General features: G+C 39.9%; 1 pseudogene; it reads right to left on the reverse strand.

Annotated features, from left to right (window-relative positions):
- Positions 1–16,063: 16,063 nt before the first annotated feature.
- Positions 16,064–23,656, reverse strand: LOC116559711 (annotated as a pseudogene).
- Between the last annotated feature and the right edge of the window lie 284 nt (positions 23,657–23,940).

Below are 23,940 nucleotides of genomic sequence, written 5' to 3' on the forward strand. Positions count from 1 at the left end.
TGATTGCATGGCTGTCCCCAGAGAAAAATGTGGGTATGACTTCCTGAAGAAGGCAGAATGAATGCTGGGCCCTTCATACCAAAGTGCTTTCTCTGTACACTAAAATGTTCACAATAGTAATATCTATATGTTGGATTCGTGGAAGAGATTTTTCTTTTGTTTGTATGAAATCCTAGATTTCTCTAAGGAATGTGTATTGTTTACGTACATTTTTAAAAAATTATAGAGAAAACAGTTGTAGAAACTCATAGCAGGACAGGTGTAGTGGCAAGGTATTTGTACTTCAGGTCTTTCTGCCTCAGTTTTCTTCCTCCTCCCCCTTTATTCCTCCTCCTCCTCCTTCTCTTCGGCCTTCTCCTTTTTCTCCTTCACCATCTCCTTCTACTACTGCTGCTTGGCTTATGCACACACACCCCTTCCATCACATTCCAAAAAGTAAACTCTTTTCAGTCTCTGTCTTCTCATTTGTAAAATTATAGGAGGAGGAGAGATTGTCTCCAAAATCATTTCTATTTATAAGTAATGGTTACATACATAATTCTGATTTTCCAGATAATTTATTCCTATATCCTATTTGACACTTTCTCTTTGATTGTCCTAATAGGCTATATTTTACCTCTAAAAGCAACTCATCTCTGTTCTAAAAGCACACAGAGGGAAGGGTTTTCTCCAGCTCCCTCCTCTTTGGTCCCTATCACCAGATGCTATGACAGTTGGCTGGAACACCATAGAGATCTAATAGTTAATGGTGCTCCAGGCTCAGGTCTTAGCCATCAGATATCAGTCTCCAAAGAAAACGTGCCTCCTCAACCTCCTCAACACCTCAGCACTCACGAAAGAGAGAGCTCTCTCTCCATATACACTTTTGGAAGCCACTGATGAGGGCTTTTACCCTGTGGGTTGCAATTAAGGTTGCCAAATAAAAATACAGGGTGTTCAGTGAAATTTGAATTTCAGATAAGCAATAATAGTTTGTTAGTATGAGTATATCCCGTAAATTCCAGATATTGCCAATTTGAATGGTGGCATACTTATACTAAAAACGTACTCACTTTTACCTGAAATTCAAATTTCATTTGCCAAATCTGCCAACCCTCGTTGGAACAGATTCCTGCTACTTATTCCCCCTCTACCACCCCAGACTCAGGAATAGAGAAAATATATCACCTCAGCCAGACTTTGGCTAACGAAAGTCCTAAAACTTCTAAATATTTTGAAGCATCTGAAAGAAATCATGAGCAGAAGCATTTCATGAGAAGATATTTCTCATTTCCTTGTGGTCATGATGGTCTGAAACAGGAATTAATGTCTGGTTCTAAATTCAGAAATAAAGCAGTAATTTTTTTCTTGTTTTTATTTTTCCCTTCACAAAGGTATCACATATATTTTTTAAAAATTTAAAGCAAGTAAAAACTATAATCAATCAGATGTAGTACAAGGGAGGCCAAGTGACATGTCTGTAGTTTCTTGGATATTCTAATATTGAGCGTGGGTTGCCTTGGTTTAAGGATGTAAATAGCTCCACCTAGAGATCAACACCCACCCTAAAGAAAATGCATAGACATTCTGCTTCATGTGTCAGTTGCATGTGAAATTCATGTGAGTTCATTACTATGTGCTTTCTCATTTCTGAGTGTTGTAATGAGGTTATTGCTGGACTGGAGGGCCAGCGGCCAGATCTCAGAGTATGGAATAACGTGAAGACAAAGCCAGCGCAGAACAGAGTCTTGGCAGTCTTCCTCTAGGTTCACCCAACCGTAGCTTCATGCTTTTATCTTTCTAACTTCAGCACGCACTTGGACACCTCAACACTTTGGACAAGAATCAACAGGGATAAAAATGTTGCTGTGAGCACTCTAGGTTAAAGTGAGCAGGATATTTACATAGTAAGGCTTGAGCTTCTTAATTAATAATTATTGGTAATAAGTTTACATTGTTCTAAAATCTTCATAACAATCCTGGAGACAGGATTTTATAGATATAGAGAGATGAGTCTTAAAGGCCCTCCTTAACTTACTTGAGGTCATACCAGTTTAAACATAGGCCAGTTTAACTCCAAAATCTATTTTCTTCCCTGCTACCATAGTATACTGCTCTTTATTTCTGAGAGTTGCAAGATGTTTTGTAGGTAAAATCCAGCCCATGAACGAATCTGACATTAGGCAATATTGTTTTACTAGTATCACTTTTTTTAACCCTCAAATTTGAATGTCTTTAGGCCGGAAATATACCTCCCACTTTGTCAACAGTCACCACCACTTTCCATAGTGTTACACCTGCTGCTAATCACACATTCGCGTTACCCGTCTGGCCACCACAGGCATTCGAGCTTGCAACTCCAGGTTTGGTGTTTGAAAAGTGTTTTTACCAATATCATTTGATACTCAGAATGATTGTATAGGAAAAATGGTAGATTTTATAAAGATTGATGAAGAAATGTGCTCAGTAGTGCAAGATGTTTTTCCAGAAGAGTCCCCCACCAATAACGAGCAGAACCAGTGCCCTTTTTAATACATCAGGATCAACATTCTACACTGAACATGCTTAGTGACCCATCATCTTGGGTGAAGGTCATTACACTCTCAGGGATTTGCAGTAGAACACAGGGAAAGCTAAAGAAAACAAGAGAACCTGGAATTAGAAAAAACTCAGTTCAAGGATAATTTGTATTTTACTGATATGTTCAGCATAGTAAGAACTCTGGCTCTGCGAAACATCCAGTCTGCCTTATGCACAAAAATTGCTGATCCATTGCAGGAGAAAATTATAGAGAAATGTATTTCAATTGTGTGCCCCAAATAAACTCCATGGGGCCCCATGTAAATGAAGAAATGGGAGTAACTAGGAGTGGTAGTTGTTTCCCTCTCATTGTGCTTTTGAATAAGATTCATTGTAGCAACCGTTTAACATATTCATATGTTCCTGGTACTAATGAGGTTGATCTATTTTAGCCTTTACTGACAAGGAAGAAATGGCAGGCAGTCAGGTGTCCAAAGCACTAATCTATGAAAGGACAATTTCTTCTGTGTTTGCAGCAGGTGGAATGCTTCAGCCGATAGAACTCTATTCTTTGTTATGTTTCCTAAACAGAGTACAGTTTAAACCTCAAATTTGCCAAGCAGGCCCATTCTCACACCTCTTGTTTATATTATTTCCTCTGACCATCTCAGTCAGAAACCATGAAATCGGAGTCAGGTTATCTCATTTGTTTTTTGTTTGTTAGACAGTTAAGTAGCATATCTTACGTGCCAGAGACTCTTTTAAAGGAATAGCTCATTTAAACCTTATATTAGCTGTATGAAGGAGGGACTGCTATTATCCCCATTTTACTGATAATGAAACTGTGGCACAGACTGGTTAAAAAACCTTCCCAAGTCACATAGCAAGTATGTTGAAGAGCTGATCCTCTTGACCGCTTTGCTGTGTGCTCTTATCTCGGTCATATGCTGCCATAACATGCATATCTTGGCTATGCCATTGCTAATTCTTCTGATTACCAGGGGATTATATTTTCCTACTATTCCCTTTATACATTTCCCTTGCTGTTTTTGAGTTGGCATTGATAAGCCAGCCAGGTTTTATATGTGTTGGGAAAGCTTGCCATGGTGTTCTGATAATAACTGCAGGCGTGTCCTGCAGACCTGGTTTCATCCATCACTGACGCATGAAATTAGAGCATCTTTAATACAGCACCTGAGACCCCAAAAACTTAGGCCAAGTTGGTGCAAGAACACAAAGAACCATGTACTTGCTGATTTTCAACAGATGGCCAACTGCCACCTGAACTTCTGAGTGGGTTTTTCTCTGAGCCCACTTGAATGCTTTACTTCAGTGGGAGGAGGGCAGTGACAAGAAGTCAGGAAGACTTGAAATCCTGCCAACTGAGAGACAGCTGAAGGAAATGAGAACATTTATCTCGGAGAAGAGAAATATGGAGGCCTCAAGGATTGGCATCAGATAGCCGACTCGCTGCTAAGTGCAGTAGAAAATGGAAACTTCGGGAAATCAGATTTCAGCTTAATGTAAGTGACTTTTCTTTTTTGTTTTGTAAATTTTGGAGAAAATGGTTTTCAGTGATAAAAATAGCAACATACTGTTTGTAAAAAAAAATAATAATAATAATAACAAAATGTCTAAGGTGAAGAGTAAGAGCCTCTTTTTCTTTATCCACTTCCACTCCCTAGGAATACCCTTGATGTCTATCCTCCCGTGTCCCTATCTATTCACATGGAAATGTGCTGTCCATACATACACATATGCCTACTGCACGTCCATATAATTTTCTCTATTTTTGTTTGTTTTGAAATATATGGCCATAAAATGGGCATTTCTCAGAAAGTAATGAACAAGAAAGGCCCTTCAAGTGTAAATTTCTGTGATTTCCAAATGTTATTGTACAGAGATGGCCTGCTGAAGGATCCAAAATATATGATTTAAGTTACTGACTGTAAATATTCAAAGTGTTTCACAATTTTAGTTAATCTGATTTGACATTTTTTCATTAAAAGCAAATTACCAGATACCTAAGAAATGGAAGTAGGCATTTTGTACTAATACTTATTCTTAAGAGAAAGGATATTCAAACATTTTAAGTTTTTCAAAAATGGATGAGTTGCTTAGACGTTTTAGCCACTGGGTATGTTCAAATAGAAGTTGGTTGACCAGTTGGTTATGACATTATAGAGGTGATTAATGCCACAGATGGGAAGGTGGGGAGAGTTGGACTGGGTGCTTTCCAAGATCCATTCAGTGCTCTGATTCCCTGACTTCCTGCGCTCTGCTCACCTGGGCAGTGAGAGACCACAGGTGGTGCCCTATGAAGAGGAGTGACCAAATGGCTCCTGCTCCCCGTGGCAGGAACCGCAGGTGCACACACAGTCTGGCTGTGTCCAGGGCCACTCACTGACACATGGGTAGTGGACAGAAATGCCTGCAGGCAGCAATTCTTGTTCCAGCTGCTCTCTGGACATTTGGGGCTTTCAACTTTGGTACCTGGATTTACAAGAAAACAAATTCCTTTCTAAACACTGCAGGTTTCAAATTGACAGCAAATACTGTACATTCTTAGGAGGCTGGCAGTGCAGGAAATTACTCTTTCACCTGTTTCCTATTTTGACATTTCATAAAGATGGAATTTAGTGGCTAGAAAAAATAATATTAAATATTTGACCTTAAAAAAAACACTAGTTAGTGTCTTCAGTGTTTAGAACTCCCTCTGCTTGTATATGGGTTGGATAGATATATTTCTTTTCTTTTCCTTTTGAAAAAAATATGAAACTCCCAGAGAAGTTGCAAAAAGAATACATAAAACACCGCTATACTTTCACCTGTATTCACCAGTTATTAACATTTTGCTATGTTTGCCTTATATATACATTTATTTTTATTATTGTTAGGAACTATTTGAAGTAAGGTGCACATATCATGACCCTTGCCACCCAAACACATTGGCAAGTGTCTCCTAAGAACAAAGACATAGTGCAATGATCACATTTAGGAAACTTAACACTGATACGAATCTCTTACTGAACACAATCGCATCCAAATTTTGCCAGTCTTTCCAATACTGGGTTTTATAACATGTTTTCCCAATTTCAGGACTTTTTTTTCTACTTAGTTGTTATGCTTCTTAAATCTTTTTTACTTGAGAATGAAGAGGCTCCTCAACCTTTGCCTTTTAAGACATTGGCATTTTTGAAGAGTACAGGCCTGTAGTTCTCTAACATGTCTCTGGGATTTGTCTGGTGTGAGATGCAAATTATGCACACAACGTGTCCTTCCCAGTGTGTCAGGTTAGGGGGAATCTGATGTGGTTTGCCCCATTGGTGGTGAAGGTAACTTTGATCATGTGGTTAAAGTAGTATCCATGTGATTGCTCCACTTCTGGGGAATCTCTCCCTCTTCATAATAAATAATCTATGGGGAGGCACTGATGGCATCACCCAGATTTCTTTACTCTAATACATTTTTCCTCTGTGGTAATAATCTTCAGGAGGATAATTTTAGACTGGATAAATAGTTTGTTTACAAATAAGCTTGTTTTAGTATCCATCAATGGCCCTTGCCTGAATCAATTACAATATTGTTATAGTGAATAAATGCTTTTGAAAACGGGAATATTGTCATACTGAGGTTTTCTCCCTGCACTGCCCACCCTCACACATTATCTCCCCTAACACCAAAGGGGATTCCCCAGCCAAACCATCTGGGCAAATGTATGCCAGCTATGACTAACCCAAGTAGCACCTCTTCCCCTCCATCCCCAAGTCTGAGCTGTGTCTGAGGTATAAAGCAGCTATGGAGCAGCAGAGAGAGTCCTAGACTGAGACTCAGAGAACTGATAACCTGCATCTTCACTTGGAGGTTCCACGGGTTGCTCTAAATGAGCATGTCCTAAACTGAACTTCCTTATCCTACCAACCTTTGCCTCCACCAGAGTTCCAATTTGAGTGAATTCACTGCCATTTACTCAGATGCCCAACCGAAAAATCTGAGCAGCATTCTCTTACTCCTTCCTATTCCCCATTCTCCACATCTAATCAACAACTAAATCCTGTATGATGAGACTTTCCAAATATGTCCAAGAATTTGTCCCCCTTTCTTCATCTCTATCACCACCACCTGGTCTAGGCTACCTTCCTCTCTCACTCGGTCTTCTGAAATAGCCTTCTGCCTCTCCTCCTGCCTCTAAGATTTCCTGTGCTGCAATCCATTCTTCCCACTTCAGCCAGAGTGAGCTTTCTGAAGTATACATCTTATTATATCCTCCCAAACCCAACCCCCATTGAAGACTTTGGTAGCTCTCCTTTGCTTTAAGGACCATTGGTTAAAGTGACATGTCTAAACTCTCTAAATGGTGTACCAGGTCCCTACAACACAGAGTTGGAGGTCTTCATCAGAGAAATTTTCCATCATGGCACCTCTTTCTTGCCTCATTTCTGGCCAGACAGATCAAGATGTTCACAAGGTGACACACGTCTGGAATGTGTTTTTTGAAAAAAACACGTTCAACTTGGCATTGTAGGCATACAAAGTAATCATCGTTGAGGAAATCATGGAAGCAATCTTGACTTGGTCATTTCCAGGACTCTAACTGGAGAAAGCTGGCCCCAAGCTGTGGATCCTCTTCTTAGTTGAAAGAGAAGTACCTTGAACAGTTTGTTCTTCAGGACAGGTAAAATGATAAGCAACCATGGTGTGCAGCATGAGCTCACAACAGGCTTGAATAAGAATGGCTACCACATTTATTATATCTTGAGAGGAAAGATATTGCAAACGTATTGAATATATTTGTTTACTCTTTTTTCTTTTTTTTGAGATGGCATTTCGCTCTTTCGCCCAGGCTGGAATGAAGTCGCGTAATCTCGGCTCACTGCAACCTCCGTCCACTGGGTTCAACTGATTCTCCTGCCTCAGCCTCCCAAGTGGCAGGGATTATAAGCACACCCCACCACATCTGGCTAATTTTTGTATTTTTAGTAGAGATGGGGTTTCACCATGTTGGCCAGGCTGGTCTTGAGCTCCTGACCTCAGGTGATCCACATGCCTCAGCTTCCCAAAGTGTTGGGATTACGGGCATGAGCCACCGCACTGAGCCTATTTGTTTACTCTTTCTGACTAGCATGTACATCCCAAATCTCAGAGCAAGCACATTCCTCTATTTTTATGCTATATCCATGGTTTCGGTACAAACATGCAGAGAAATATGAAGTCTTGGCTATTTTTTCTCTCTAAAAAGTCAGACTACATTTCAAACAGTCTCTCCTTACATCAGAACTCTTCATCCATTGAAGAAACTTTTGAAAAACTATAAGGCACATTTAAAATAAATATTTAAAAATCCTCAAGAAAATTGAGAGCCAGACAGGATGATAAAGTATGATTAATATCGACCTCTTACTATTTACTGTGTCCCAGGTACTATATTAAGAGTTTTCTTTGTATTTAACTCATATAATAAGCTTTAACATTAATTATTTTTGTTTCCATTTTGCAAATGAGAAAACTGAGGCCCAGAGCACTTCAGCAAATTTATTAAGATCACAAAATTCAGATTTCTAAAATTGATTTTTTTTTTTTTTTTTAAGAGATGGAGTGTGACTGTATTGCTCAGACTGCTCTTAAATCCTCGGCTCAAGCAGTCTCCTACCCTGGCCTCCCAAAGTGCTGGAATTACAGGCGTGAGCTATCATGCCTGGCCCAAAAAATTAGGAATTAAAAGCAAGACTATCAGATGTCAAAGACCACATTCCTATTCAGTGTGTTGTATGTCTTGGCAAGCTCTCATCTTTCTCCTAGAAGCCCACCTCCTTCATTTTAGGTCCTTCCTCCCTCCCTCCCTCCCCCACTTCTTCGTTCCTCACATTTACATTGCCAGGTGTGACTCCAGAAGCCATCTACCACACTCTATTTTCTTTCTTTCTTTCCCCTTCCTTCCTTCCTTCCTTCCTTCCTTCCTTCCTTCCTTCCTTCTTCTTCTTCTTCTTTCTTTCTTTCTTTGTTTCTTTCTTTCTTTCTTTCTTTCTTTCTTTCTTTCTTTATTTCTTTCTTTCTTTCTTTTTCTTTCTTTCTCTTTCTTCTTTCTTTTTTTTTTTTTTTTTGAGACAGAGTCTCTCTCTGTCTCCCAGGCTGGAGTGCAGTAGCACGATCTCAACTCACTGCAACATCCACCTCTTGGGTTCAAGCCATTCTTCTGCCTCAGCTTCCAAGTAGCTGGGATTACAGGTACCTGTTACCACACTTGGCTAATTTTCGTATTTTTAGTAGAGATGGGGTTTTACCATGTTGGCCAGGCTGGTCTGGAACTCCTGACCTCAGGTGATCCCCCACCTCAGCCTCCCACAGTGCTGGGATTACAGGCATGAGCCACCACACCCAGCCATCTACCACACTCTAGATCCCAATTGTCCCACTGTTTTCTAGATTTTACCTTCTATTCCCAATCGAACCAATCAAAAGTGGCCTATTCTGTGCCTCATTCTTTTAGGACTACTATTTCATGCTATAATACCTTTAGTGTCTGGTAGTTAGATATTCAATAAATACTTATTGAACATCACCATGTGAGACCAATGTGATTCCTGTATACCTAGGGCTTAGCAAATACTCGTTGGATAAATGAATGAATCCTGGAATAATCGAATGAACAAATAAAGACTAATATACAACCAGTGACAATAGAGGAAGTTTTGAGTAGAAGACAGAACATGAGTTCTGGAATAAGAAAGCTGCATTTGGATTCTGACACTACCATTTGGGTTGTACTTAGTACTATTCACCAAATATTTCTGACTGTGGTCATTTCAGGCATTTGGTGGTACTATATCTTCCACTGTTTGGTGTTTTCAAATTTCCAAGAGGCATACCTCTTTGGGATTGGGGAACAAGTCAGAAATTTTAGTTCTCAGGAATCCTGAAATCATATATTATTGTTTATTTTTTATCATCTTTTTTCTCATGTATTTATATAATAATGAGCAACCATAATAGTGAATACTAAGTCATTTTCCTGTGATAGTGTTATACTATCAGAAGTTTTCTATTAGAAATGACATAATAATAAATGCATAGCTTATTATTACTGTGAATTGATTTACTGCAACAAGAAAATATATTTCAATGCAAAAAGAATATATATTTCAATAACATGCAAAAATAATCTCTTCTTTATATAAACATCTGAGACTAGAAAATATTAAAAGATGGAGATAATAACATAAGATAAATAGAAAGTAAAAATTATTACTAAAATGAAATATATTACCACAAATATTTCTATAAGTTGTCATTATTAAAATGAAAATGTAGAGCACACAAAGCATTATTTGACTAGACAATTTCCTCTCTTGCATTGACATCTGTTCAATTGTGAGGAGTACATCCAAAAGCATCTTCAGGCTGAGCTTTAGAGCACCTATTGCTTCATATAGGTTATTTGCTTTTTTAATAATGAAAATTAAAATATTTGTTTTTCTTGTCTGCTAGGTCTGGTTTTGATTTTGCCATTGAAATTGATATTGCTTTTGCTAATTCAAGTTTTTGTTCAGTCTCTGATTTCCTGTCAGAGTCTCCCACAACATTCATATCATCTGCTCCTTGCATTTCTTCAGTTAAAATATTTACAAAGAACTGTAGCCTAGGGGGAATATTCAAACACTGAAAAACACCAGTCAATATTACTGGGTTGTATTCAAATAATATAACATTCGGATCCCTTAGCAAAGTTAACAGCACTAAATAGAACCATGCATTGAAACTGCCAATTTAAAGACATTTGTTTTCAAAACTGGTTTCTTAGAACATCACTCATAGGATTTGTATGAGTACACTACACGTACACACTTACTGATGTTTATTTGCAAGAATGACTCACCCAGCAACCAAAGCCATGAATACACACTTATGATATGGCAATGCTGCAAGCAAGACTGATTAGATGATCCTTACTTCTCCAGTCCATCCTCCTTTCCTGGTTCCCAGAGATGTTGACCTTAACCTTTGATTTTGCACATTAGCATTTTTTGGTCTTGCTCTTCAAATCAACATGAGTAATATGTCTATGTTGATTCCTATGCTTTGATTCTTGTAAAAGAATCATAATACTCTTTTTCTGTTTTTCCAATTTGTTGACTACATTTCACTGGGACTTGGGATTTGGAAAAACACGTACATTTGCAGAAAACTGCCAGGAAGGAATTCCCTCATGGAACTACTACCACTGACTTTAAAGTTAGGTGTGGCCATGTCACAGGCTTTGGCCTATTGGACATGGAAAGGAGTGGCCTGTGTTACTTCCAGGCAGAAACTCTGATGACCATTAAGTGACTTGCCATGTTTCCTTTTCCCTGCAGCATTGAACATGGATGGACATGTTGTTAGAATCTCCAGAACTAGCGTTCCTGAGTAACTTTGGTAAGCTGAGACCACTAACAACTCAAGTCAAACATATAATATGCATGAGCAATTTTTGGGCGATTTTGGGGTTGTCACTACAGCATTCCCTACAGTGAAAGGCCCCATGGATCAGGCAGATTACACATCCTCCCTGAGTTTCAATTCCATTATTGAAAAAGAGGAAAAGTAATTTTTCACTTCAGTTTTTTTTTTTGGTAAGGACTATTAAGTGCATAGCTTTGAATATGTCTAACACATAATAGTCAATACATTTTTCTACTTCAAAGGGATAAAGAGAATATTCTAGAAACATATTATATTTTAAAAAATGGGAATCAGAATGACATCAGAATTCCCAAATGCAACATTGAAAGCTAGATATCCAAGGAGAAAAGCCTTCAAAATTCTGACGAAGAAGTTTAGACACAGCTAAACTATCAATTAGGTAGAAAAGTCTATACCTAGCCAAACTATCAAATGAATATGAGGGTAGAATACAGTCATTTTCACAACCATTTACATCCTATGCATCTTTTCTCTGGCAGTACTTCACCAAAATGAATGAATAATTAAGAAGAATGCATGTATTCAAGGAAACAGGAGAATCCAGCCTGAGACCAAGAGGATTCCTGTGAAGGGTTCTCCCAGCTTGAAGTCTGGACAGAGCCTAGTAAGCAACTGGCTAGTCTGGAGCAAGAGAACAGGACTCAAAGAGAAATAATCAGGGACAGTGTTAAACTGATAGGGAACCAGATGTATACAGAAAATAGTGCTGAGAGGGAGAATACATTCTGTTGGAAAGTTTGAGATGAATCCATGACAGTACATGGCTAACCAAAGGAATATATATATATGGCAATTACTAACTCTATAAGCAAGAAAAAAATTTAAAAAGAAAGAAAATGAAGTAATAATAGACTCAGCAGGGAAGATTTGCAGGGTTTTAATAATTTATTTACTAATTACAGACTGAATCCGAAATTTAAAAATAACTGCCAAATATAGGTAGAATAGGGGAGAAGTCAGGAGAGGCTAACTCTTCGTTTTTCAAATTAGGATATCAATAGATTATGCCTAAAATTGGTAAAACAAGAAATCTACTATCAGCAGATTATTTTAAAATATGAAGGCACTGCACGTGGTGGCTCACATCTGTAATCTCAGAACTTTGGGAGGCCTTGTGGATCACCTTTGTGAATCACCTGAGGTCAGGGTTCGAGACCAGCCTGACCAACATAGCCAAACCCTGTCTCTACTAAAAATATAAAAAATTAGCTGCGATTGTGCCACCGCACTCCGGCCTGGGCATCAGAGCAACACACTGTCTCAAAAAAAAAAAAAAAAAAATGGAGGCATGTGTCAGAGGAAGCATGGGATAGATTTGAAAGGAGCTGCCTCTGAAGAGCTGCACTTAGGGTTTGAGACCACCGTTTTCTGTTATAAACTACATAATGCTATTTTACTCTTTAAAATATGGACATGTACTTACTCTGAGATGAAAATCAGTTACTATTCAAAAATTAATACATATCTAAATCCATAAATATTTACATATTTACAGAAAGTCCTAGGCTCCAGGCCTAGGTCAGCCAGTGGCACGTTTTGTGATCTGGGTAAGTCCTTTCACCTCTCTGGGCCTTCGTTTCCCCATCTGCAAGCAGAAGGTGTGAACTCCCTGGCTATTGCACCATCCCTATTATCAAGTGCACGATTGCACTAATTCATTATCATCAAAAGGCAAACTTGTAAAATATCTTGAAAAAGATCACTCCTTATTTTTATAAACATATTCTTTTTATTTGTTTCTTTGTTTTTTGGGTCGGAATCTCACTCTGTCACCCAGGCTGGAGGGCAGTGGCACAATCTTGGCTCACTGCAACCTCCGCCTCCCAGATTCTAGCAATTCCCCTGCCTCAGCCTCCCGAGTAGCTGGGATTACAGGCATGGGCCACCGCACGTGGCTCATTTTTGTATTATTAGTAGAGACAGGGTTTTGCCATGTTGCTCAGGCTGGTCTCGAACTACTGACCTCAGGTGATCCACCCACCTCTGCCTCCCAAAGTGCTGGAATTGCAGGAGTGAGCCATTGCACCCAGTCCCAAACACATTCTTTTTCTTAGATAAAATACTAAAACCAAAACTTGTTAGATTTCAAAAAAGGAAGTACAAAGCCTCAGACATAGTGGTCACCTATGTTTAATAAAGTGGTTTCCGTAGCCAGGCTTTGTATGAGCCACATTTTTCACTCTAAACAATGTGGATAAATATGACCTTGAGTGTTCTCATTTTCACGTGCCCCATTTTTTTTTCTCAGGACAGTTTCAATGGTGATTAAACCAGAAATCAGCGTCCAAATGAGCACCGGGGGAATAATCTTCCCACTGAAGAGCCCTATGGGTCCATTGCATGCCTAAGAGGTCTTGTGTGGAACTAATGAAGCACTTTGATGGTTCAGGGATTTTTGTTAGAGGGAATTCATCTCCGCCTCACCTCAAGCTTCATGAGCCATTTCTCTAGCAGTACTAAGCCCAAACAAGTAGCGGCAGAGAGCATTTCCAAAAAACTAGAGATATCAAAGTCATAGCCTCCCCTCCAGTTTCTGCCTTCTGCAGCTTCTCCTTTCTTCCTTCTTCTCTGTTCTTTTCATTCATGCACCTTGCCCACACAGTCCATTGCAGACAGACGTACAGTTCCGGTGATTTAACCTTACTTTCTCCTTTCAGGCCCCTCAGGCGCGATTGAGTCAGGGCTCGCTTCCCCAGCACCAGGTGGTGTGGCTGTGAGCAGGTGAAGTTAGCCGGGTATAATTTTCAAAGTACCATTTATTTATCTGGCAAGAGCAAGCCCCAGTGATCTGCCTCCATTAAAAGTTCAATCCAGAAGAGTGAATCTGGCAGCCCCAGACTTCGGGCCTCAGAAGTCTTGATTAATTTTTGTGCCCAGAGTCTGAGGCGAAAACAAGGGTGGGATTTCCTGGGTTGCTGCTGGAGGTGCATTTGCCGGCCATTACTGCCCTTTCAGCTTCTTCACTCTATTATACTGAGCTGAGGTTTGTCACACTTTGCATAAGTGAACTCAAAGAATACTTTAAAAGCCTTATTCCCATTTTACAAGTGAAGAGACTGAGGCACAGGGCGGTGAAGTGGCTTGCCCAAGCTTGCACAACTAGCCGTTGGTAGCGTCAGATTGGAGCTGAGGTCTGTGTTGCTCTAAAGCTCTAGTCTTTTCCACTAGGGTTGCTTCTTGTGTCTCCTTGAGGGCACTGCCTGCTCTGTGCTGCCTGGACTGGGCTGGAGGTGGCCATTGGGGTTTCATGCAGAGGGTCAGAGATTTGGTGCGTGAGTGTGGACTATCCCTGCTTTGGCTGCAGAAATATTGTTCCTCATTCTTCATCACCCTCACCTTTTTGAATCCCAGGTATAGGCTAGAAAGTGACTATAGGTGACATGTAGCATACACCAGGGTAGAATTCCAGTCCAACTTGGTCACAAGATGCATGTGCTGCTATGCCAAGTTACTGGACATGTGTCTAGGGGCATAGATTGACTTCGCTGCTCTTAGACTTCTTTGCAGTGCCTTCTGTTTTCATTCCTTCAGCTCTGTCTTCCTGCTTGCGGTGGGGGTGAAAGTCTCAGCGTAACCTTGTTCCCTGGACAGGTGTGTGGCATGTTCTTGGCCTTGGTACTGAGGACTGGTTTATAATCCGGTTTGTACTGCCCAACCCTCCAGTTTGGGAAGATAAGTGACAGGGCTCTGTCTTCCAAGCAGCAAGAGTAGCCTCTGGGATAAAGTTGCTGCCATCTCTGTGGGGCGTTGGGGCCCTGGGACTCATGCGAGTGCAGAAGGCTCCATGTCTTTGAAGGCTGCATCAGACAGGTTCCAGCCTCAGCTAAATGAACCCTCTGGGTTTGATCTTACATAACTACTCTTAATATTTTTTTTAAAGACCTGGAAAGGACTATAAATGTTTTATTTTAAAATAACATTTTTTTGATTTTTTTTTTGTGGGGCAGGATGCAAATAGAGTTCAAATATATTACATATTCATTGCAGAACATTTAGGGGAAAGAAAGCAGAAACAAGAAATATATTTTCTATAATTCCAATAACGTAACATTTTAAAATATGTGTAGCCTTTTATTCGTTACAGACCTGTCTATATTCGCTTTTCTTTATCCAAATGGAAACATATTGCATTTACTGTTGTGTTACCTGACAGTCATCTAATTAACAGCCATTTCTCTCCATCCTGGTTTGTGAGCCAACACTGATTTTGTTGAAATGTAGGGTAGCCATGTGCTGTGGGGAAAGCTGGGACCTTCTCCTGCCTGGGGGAATGGAACTTAACTGGTCTGGGACCTTCTCCTGCCTGGGGAATGGAACTTAACTGGTCCGGGTCATTCTTGATCATTCCCCTCACCTTGTCAGTGATTGACTTGGGAGTAGCATGTGACATTATTATGGCCAAAGAGACATCAGGGAAGTCTGTAGGGAACTTCTGGGAAAAGTTTCTCTGCTCTTTAAAAAAAATAACTTGTAGAAAGAACCTTCCCTTTTCAAGTCTGGGTATTGTCTGAATGTATCTGAAACAATGGCAGCCAGTTTGCAAACATGAGGGATGAGGTACAAGTTTGATGAACAAGATCAGAACCAGGACTGCTGTTCCTTTGTTAAGCTTCTCAATGTTGCAACCATTCCCAAACTGGACATCTTGATAGATGGTAAAATAAATAGCTGTATTGTTTATGCTGTTTAAAATTTTCTTGTTACTTGTAGCCAAAATATCTAACAGAATTTCTCTTATTTGGTTGATAGTGCGTGTCCATAGTTTCATTTTTATTGTCGAATGTTACTCCATATGGATGTGCCACTATTTGTTTCTCTTCAAAATAATGCAGTGTAGGGATGCCAAAGTTTGGAGGAGGAACCAACTCAAGCTGGCATCAAACCGGAGAAGTTCTGTGTGCAGAGTGCACCAGCGCTGTCCTTGGGACGGTGTTCCTGGACCTTCCACCACACGGTCCTTTTTGATTTGGTCACCTAGCCAGTTACCACTGCCGTTACGCATGACAAATTTATCAAGGAACTCTATTGACTTTCTGGACCATAAAACCAGTTGTAATTTGAGTCCACAATAGCCACAGTCCTTTGAAACCTTGGCAGGATGGTTCTATACAAAGTGCTGTTTAAGCCACTTTGTGGTTGATGTCGAAGTGCCTCTGGACAAGTAACGTGTATCGGAAGAGTGACCTGGTGGTATAGCTGCCATGCAATTTCTGCATAGAGGGAGCCATCTGTCACCTCCCTGAGCAAGACCAGAGATTTTCCATGATGGTCAGAACTTGTTTGGTCCATAAATAGGCTTCTTGAAAATATCTTTGATTCATCAGGACTAGGCTCCCTGTGGGCAAAGCCATGCAGTTGCCGCTGATTGTGCAGGTATTGAAATTGCCATCCTCTTCTGTATGACATTTCATGCATATATCCTGAGGCATTGGCAATCACTTCAAGAAACTTCTCCTGTTGTGTCTGGCTCAGGTAACTGTATAAGAAGTAGTGGCAAAACCAACCAGGGAGTGAGGAAGTCAGATCTCATCCTAAGGAGCATCTTTTACCAACCAACGAAGCTCTACTGCCATTCTCTCCATGCATCTTTGGCCACGTCTTGGGTTTTAACGTTCTCACACCTGGGGATGCGCTGGTGCAGGGTTAGGTGGTGCTACTCGTCATTAGATATTCTTACGCAGTATTATTTAGGTGGCCTTGTACTATTCTTTTTACTCGCATACCATAATTCATGTGACCACCGCTTTTTATTTGCTTGCATGTTTGCTTTGGATTCCCATGTTTCCGCTACTATGGCATTGCTGAAGTGGCACACTTGTGCTCTTACTTCCTTAGTTTAAATTCTGGGTTAAATGTTATGAACAATTTAAACGCTTGTTACGCATATTCTAAGTTTCCTAGAAGTTTTTAAGTTGTATTGATGTGTTTTGTACTAACATTTAAAAATCTTTCCAGTTAAGGTCCTAGCCTCCCCCGCACTGTCTCTTTTTTTTTTTTTTTTTTTTCCACAATGACATCAATCAGTTCTGAAAGAATTATTGTCAAAAAATACTGTTCCTGCAAGTGTAAACTTAGGTCCCAGAATGAGTTCTGTTTAAGTAAAGAATGCCTTGTAAAAAACTTTAACATTTCATGTGCTTCAATCACATTACATTGAATTCAAATGATCAGAATCTTATGATGTTAGATTCCAAGGCCAAGTAAGGTTATATGTATGTTTGGGCTGCTGGTCCTTAACTCTAGCTATACACTTGGAGTCACCTGGGGAACTTAAAGAAAAATGTCTTTAATGGCGCATAATTGATGTACGATAAACTGCACATATAAAAAGTACAGAACAATTTGCTAAGTTTTAATGTATGTATATATACACCCACGGAACTATCCTTATAATCAAGATAATGAGCAGTATTCATCACCTCCAGATTGCAGAGTTTACCATCTTTGGTTGCCTGATGGTCAGTGTCTTAAAGCCCATTGTTTCATGTATTTTGTCTGCTTTTCTTTTCTTTTTTTTTTTTTTCTTTTTTTTTGGTTGACTCAGGTGGAAGGGAAAATCCACTCCCTGATACTCCATCTTGGACCAAAGCAGATATTTTCCATCTGAGGAGTTTTTAAAAATTAATCTCTCGGCTCCGCCCAAGACCAAATGAATAATAATATTTGGGGGAAGGCCTTTTGTTTTGAAGTATAATTTATATGCAATAAAAGGTATCTTCTTTAGGATACAGATTTGTAAATTTTGCCACATGCATACAGTCATGTAACTATTACAATCCACATAGAACAGGTCCACGCCCTCTCCCAAATTCTCCTACACCCCTTTATAGTCAAGCTGTTCCTCGTACCCCGAGCTCCTGGCAGCCATTGATATGTTTAATTTTCCTATAGTTTTGTCTTTTCCAGAATGACATAGGAATGAAATCATGCAGTGTATAGTTTTTCAATGTAGGCTTCTTTCACTTAGCATAATGCATTTGAGATTCATCAGTGTGGTTGATACCGTGTGTCCATAGTTCATTTTTATTGCTAAGTGTTGGTCCATATGGATGTGCCACTATTTGTTTCTCTAGTCCCCTGTTGGAGAACATAGCCTTAGAAAGCTTCCCTAGGTAATTCTAACGTACCTCCAGAGTTGAGAATCACTGGGCTAGATAAAACTGCTCAAGAGACTATTAAGGTAAATTTTAGGCCCTTCCCTCATGGCCTATCTTCTTCAAATCCCATCATCCTATATCAGTAGCCTCCTCTGCCTTATCAAATAACTTATGATCTAATGTGTGCCCTGGTCAACCCAAATTCTCTTCTTACCAGCCTATCCCTTGGAAACAGTCGCACGTCCACCCCATGTGCCAGTCTCCCTGCTGCTCATTTTCATGTACTCATCAGAATGCAATCTCTCATATCCAATTTCTCAGAAGATTCCTCTTAGATCTCTAAGATGAAGGCATCCAACTGATAATTAATATTAATGCTTTAATGGTATATTAGGATTCTCCAGAGAAACAGAATCATATATGTATGTATACAGATGTATTTATGATAAGAGCTGACATACATAATTATGGAGGCTGAGTACTTCCATGATTTGACATCTGCAAGCTGGAAAACCAGGAAAGCTGGTGGTATAACTTTAGTTTGAATCAGTCTGAATCAAAAGGCCTGAGAACCGGGATATGGTTAGTGTTAAGTACCAGTCGGTGTCTAGAGGCCAGAGAACCAGAAACGCTGATGTCCAATGGTGGGAAAATATGAATGTCCAAGCTCAGGAAGAAAGCAAATTAGCTTTTTCACACATTTTCGTTCTACTTGGACCCTCCATGGACTAGATGATGCCCAACCACATTTGTGAAGATAATCTCTATTCAGTTTACTGATTCAAATGTTAATCTCTTCCAGAAGCACCCTTGCAGACACATGCAGAAATAACCTTTCAACAGCTATCCAGGCATCCCTTAGCCTAGTCAAATTGACACATAAAATTGACAATCAAAAATTGGTAATATTGGCCAGGCACGGTAGCTCACACCTGTAATCCCAGAACTTTGGGAGGCCGAGGCGGGTGGATCACCTGAGGTCAGGAGTTCAAGACCAGCCTGGCCCCATGGTGCAAAATGGGTAATACAAAAATTACCCGGGTATTGTGGCACACACCTATAGTCCCCACTACTCAGCGGGGTGCTGAAGCAGGAGATTCGCTTGAACTTGGGAGGTGGAGGCTGTAGTGAGCCAAGATTGCACCACTGCACTCCAGCCTGGGTGTCAGAGCAAGACTCGGAAAAAAAAAAAAGGGGCTCAGATCCTCTCAAATCCACTCTTCATTTTTAGCTGTATATAATCCTAAAGCTAGACTAGTTGTAATCCAAAAGGATGATGATTTTTTTAAAAAGTTAAAATACATGCACAGAAAGTTCAACAGCAGATAAAAGTGATAAAAGATCCTCCCCAGCCTATAGCACCAGTTCTGAACTCAGAAGTAACAACTGTATCAATACAGTTTTCTAGCACATTTCCAGAAAATCTTTCATGCGTATGTCAGCATATAAAAATCGATCTGTATTTTTTCTTTTTAAAATTATTTATTTATACAAGAGGGATTTTATTATACACATGTTCTGTGCCTTGACTTTTTTCCCTTAATATATTATGGAACTCCTTTTACATCATAGCCACCTCATTTTTATTTTTCAGTGTGTCAGATGAATATGCCTTAATTTATTTAACAAGCTTACTGTTAAATTGTTTTTTCTTTTTTTTTTTTTTTTGGTATTACAGTGTTCCAATGAATACAATGCTTGTACACGAATCTCAGAAGTATGTCTGTAAGGTATCTGGAGGTGAATTCCTAAAAGTGGACTTTTTGGGTCACAGGGACTATGTATTTACATGTTTTAAAGCTACAACCAAGTTTGAAAAGTGAGTCCAATTTTTGTTTTAGAATCATTTTAAGTTTACAGAACATTTCAAAGATAGTAGATAGAGTTCCCATACATACTTCATGCAGTTTCCCCTATTTTTGATATCTTCCATTATTAGTATGGTACATTTATCACAACTATTGGAACAATATTTATACACTGTTACTAACTGAAGTCCACACTTTACTCAAGAGTTCCTTAGTGTTGACCTAATGCCCTGTTTCTATCCCAAGATCCCACCCATGATACCATATTACATTTGGTCATCTGTCTCCTCAGGCTCCTCTAGACTGTGACAGTTTCCAGACTTTCCTTGGTTTTGATGACCTTGACAGTTTTGAGAAGTACCGGTCAGCTATTTTGTACAATGTCCCTCTACTGGGACTTATCAAATGTTTTTCTGATAGATTGGCAATATGGGTTTTAGGAGGAAGGCCACAGAGGGAAAATGTCATTCTCATCACATCTTATCAGGGACACATACTATCAACATGGCTGATCACTGCTGATGTTGACCTTGGGCACTTGGATGAGGTAATGTCTGTCAGGTCTTTCCATGCTAATGTTCCCTTCTTTCTGTTCTTTCCATGCTGTACGCTTTGGAAGAAAGTCACCATTTGCAGCCCACACTTAAGGGATAGAGAGTTATGCCCCACTCCTTGAGGGAAAGTATTATTTAGACTTTGTTGCATGGGATATTTGATTATTCTTGCCTGTTTCAAAGACAGGTACTCCGAAGGGATTCCAGATATATGGGATACATCCTGGAGATGATCCCATAGATCATAGAAAGATATTTGTTATTCTTTTTCATAACCACATAGCACTGTATTGAGTATATTTGTCTAGTTTAATCAAACAATTATTTGTACTTGGGCATTTGGGTCTTTGTATTCTTTTGCCATTATAAGTAGAGCTGCAATGAACAATAGTTTCCAAACAGACCTTTTTTGCCTTTGTATTTTTGCAGTGTAACTTTGGGATAGATTTCTAGAAGTGTGTTTACTAGGTCAAAGGATGAATGACATGCACAAGATGCTACAAGATCCCTCCTGTAATGTTTACAACATTTGACATTTCCTCCAGCCAAGTATGAGAATGCCAGTTTCTCCATTACCTTGCCATAAGGTATTTGGCTAAACATTAATATTCTTGCTGATCTGGTAGGTAAAAGATGTCAACCTCAAAGGGTTTTAATTTGCATTTTCCAAATTCTGAGTAAAGTTGAACATCTTGTAATAAATTTACAAACCACTGACAATTCTTATCTGGTCTATTTGTTACCCACCCCCCTTTTCTATAGGATTATTGGTTATTTTCTTCTCTATTTTTAGTACTTCCTTATCTATTAAGAACATTAACCTTTTGTGATATAATTTTCAAAATGTCCCTGTTTGTCAAATGTCTTCTAACTTTGCAGTGGTGTTTTATTGCCATGCAATGTTTTATAAAGTAAAATGTATGCATATTTTCTGGCTCGACTTTTAGAAGTAGACTGAAAAATCTTGGCTCTAAATGATCTTATCACCTCTCTCAGCAGGAGGTCCTATGAGCATCACTTGTTATCCATCAGTCGTTTTTGCAGATACGTTTGGTGCAGAAACTCAAATGCACCTACTATGCATCAGGAGTTAGTTGCACCTGGTTCCATCCCTCAAGGTAATTATAGCATACAGAAGGAAGGAAAAATGAGAAAACACACATGTATGGTCCTGTGTGGTAAGTCCTGCAATAGAGCAAAATGTTGGCAGGCATTTACAGTGGGGTGACAGTTGGCACAGGATAAAGGAGGGCTTTGCAAAAGAACTGATATTCAATTGTGGTTTTGAAGAGTAAATGATGTGAGATCAACAAAGGGCATTCCAGGCAGAGGCCACAGGCCATGTGTGCAAAGGCATGGGGAGTGTGCTATGCAGGAAATTACCTTGATGTAATGGCAGCCTCACAGAACACTACCAGGGAAGCGCTCTCAAAGACAGGGAATAAAAGGCCTCCCAGAACAAAGTAAAATACTTGAATGAGCTGGTTTATTGATTCCATTTAAAACAGATAGCGAGAAACAAGGAGACATGTGGAGTAGGCTAACACACTTAGAGAAAGATCTCAGTGGGTGGAAGGAGCCCACTGTCTGCACCCTGTGCTAGCAATGTTCATTTGTCCTCTCGCTCTGTTGCATCAGCCTCCCCACCATGTCTCTTGTATGGAGACACGAGGGGATATAAGCGAGGGAGACAGGCATATGAAAGGTGTCTAGAGTTAGCAACAGACACATTTGTCCCTTTGCTGAAACACAGGAATAAGCACTCCTGAAGGCAGCAGTAGCTCACCCCTCAGCCTGTTGAGGAGCACTATGGCCTTCACGTGTGCTTCTTGTGCAGACCACATATAAGGCCAGAATGGCCATCATCATTTGGGTTGGTTTAAGGCCTCATGGGTATTGACTGTATCATGAACAATAGGTGCCTCTCACCTCTCTATATTCAGCATTTACTTCTTCTGTATGCTCTAACTTGTCTTGCAGGTATCAAGCTACTTATCCATACTTCCCATTTGTTTTTCTTGTCTTCTAAGCAAAATAGTTTTTTTCTCCAATAATACCCAGATCCGCATTACATTGTGACACATGCAGATACCATCTTTCATGAGTAGTTACAGAAAAAAGGATAGGGGGCTGCACCTCTCCAGGAGGAGGAGCATCCCTTGGAGATTTCAGGCACACTGGATCAGTGGGGACAGTGGTAGAACAACATTCTAATTGTGGAAAATAATAACCATGATACACAAAGCATATTATAGTATTTTCAAAGGTTATATTGTTTAGTTCTCACTAAAGCCTTATGAAGGAGTCACTCTTATTCCCATTTTCCAGATGAGGAAACTGAGGTTCAGAGAAGGTAAATAATTCATCAAAGCATTCAACTAGTGAAAGGCGGAACTGAGAGCAACCTTAGTTGTTCTGGCTCCAGGTCCGTCTCTCTTTTTACATATACAGCAGGGATAAAATAGTCTTCACCTTCTCAAGTTCTTTAAAACGATGAATAGCCCTAGGTCTGCAAACAGTGTTCAGAGATGGGTAGATGTCAGAGATGGGTAGATGGGCACATGTGAAGTGAAAAGGAAGAATTATCACTGCTTCCTCAATGCATGAGGGAAATCTCACAGAATGGCAGCAACTATATCTGAAGAAATCCTCTCTCTCTCTCTGTTTGCCAACTTTCCCTCACTCCTTTTTTTTTTTTTTTTTTTTTTTTTTTTTGAGATGGGGTCTTGCTCTGTCACCAGGATGAAGTTTGCAGTGGTGTGATTTTGGCTCGCTGCAACCTCCATCTCCCAAGTTCAAGCGATTCTCCTGCCTCAGCCTCCCAAGTAGCTGGGACTACAGGCACACGCCACCATACCGAGCTAATTTTTGTATTTTTAGTACAGACAGGGTTTCACCGTGTTTGCCAGGATGGTCTCTATCTCTTGAACTCATGATCCACCTGCCTCAGCCTCACACCTGGGATTACAGGTGTGAGACACTGCGCCTGGTCTCCCTCACTCTTTAAAGTCGTATTTATAAGCCAGAGGTGAATTGTCAGCTGAGACAAGTGCAACTGGATTCAGACCCCTCCTTTGCTTGGGTGGTTCAGAACTTCAATTTGGAATGTGGATGTGGCTGCCAGCTGCTGGTCCGAGCCCAAACTGACAGCAAAGATTTCCAGTGCAGCAGCCTGTTTCAGCCTTCCTGAGTTCTCAGCTGTAGACCCACTTGCTGGATTACACATGGAGGCGTCCATCTATTTCGAAAGTTGACTTTCTTTACTCTCCTCTCTGTGCCTGTAACTAAAGCCACTGCTTCTCAAAGTGTGGTCTCTGGACCACATCAGCATTACCTAGGGACTTTTTGTTGTTGCTGAGGTAAAATTCATATTACAGACAATCACATTTAGTACATTCTCAATGTTATGCGACCATCACCTCTATCTCGCTGCAAAATATTTTCCTTACTCTAAAAGGAAAGCGTATACTCATTAAGCAGCCAGTCCCCATTCCCCCATCACCTTGGCCTCTGGCAACCACA

The sequence above is a fragment of the Sapajus apella genome, unplaced genomic scaffold (assembly GCF_009761245.1).
Source record: "Sapajus apella isolate SASKATOON/1434 unplaced genomic scaffold, GSC_monkey_1.0 scaffold24, whole genome shotgun sequence".
NCBI lineage: Eukaryota > Metazoa > Chordata > Mammalia > Primates > Cebidae > Sapajus > Sapajus apella.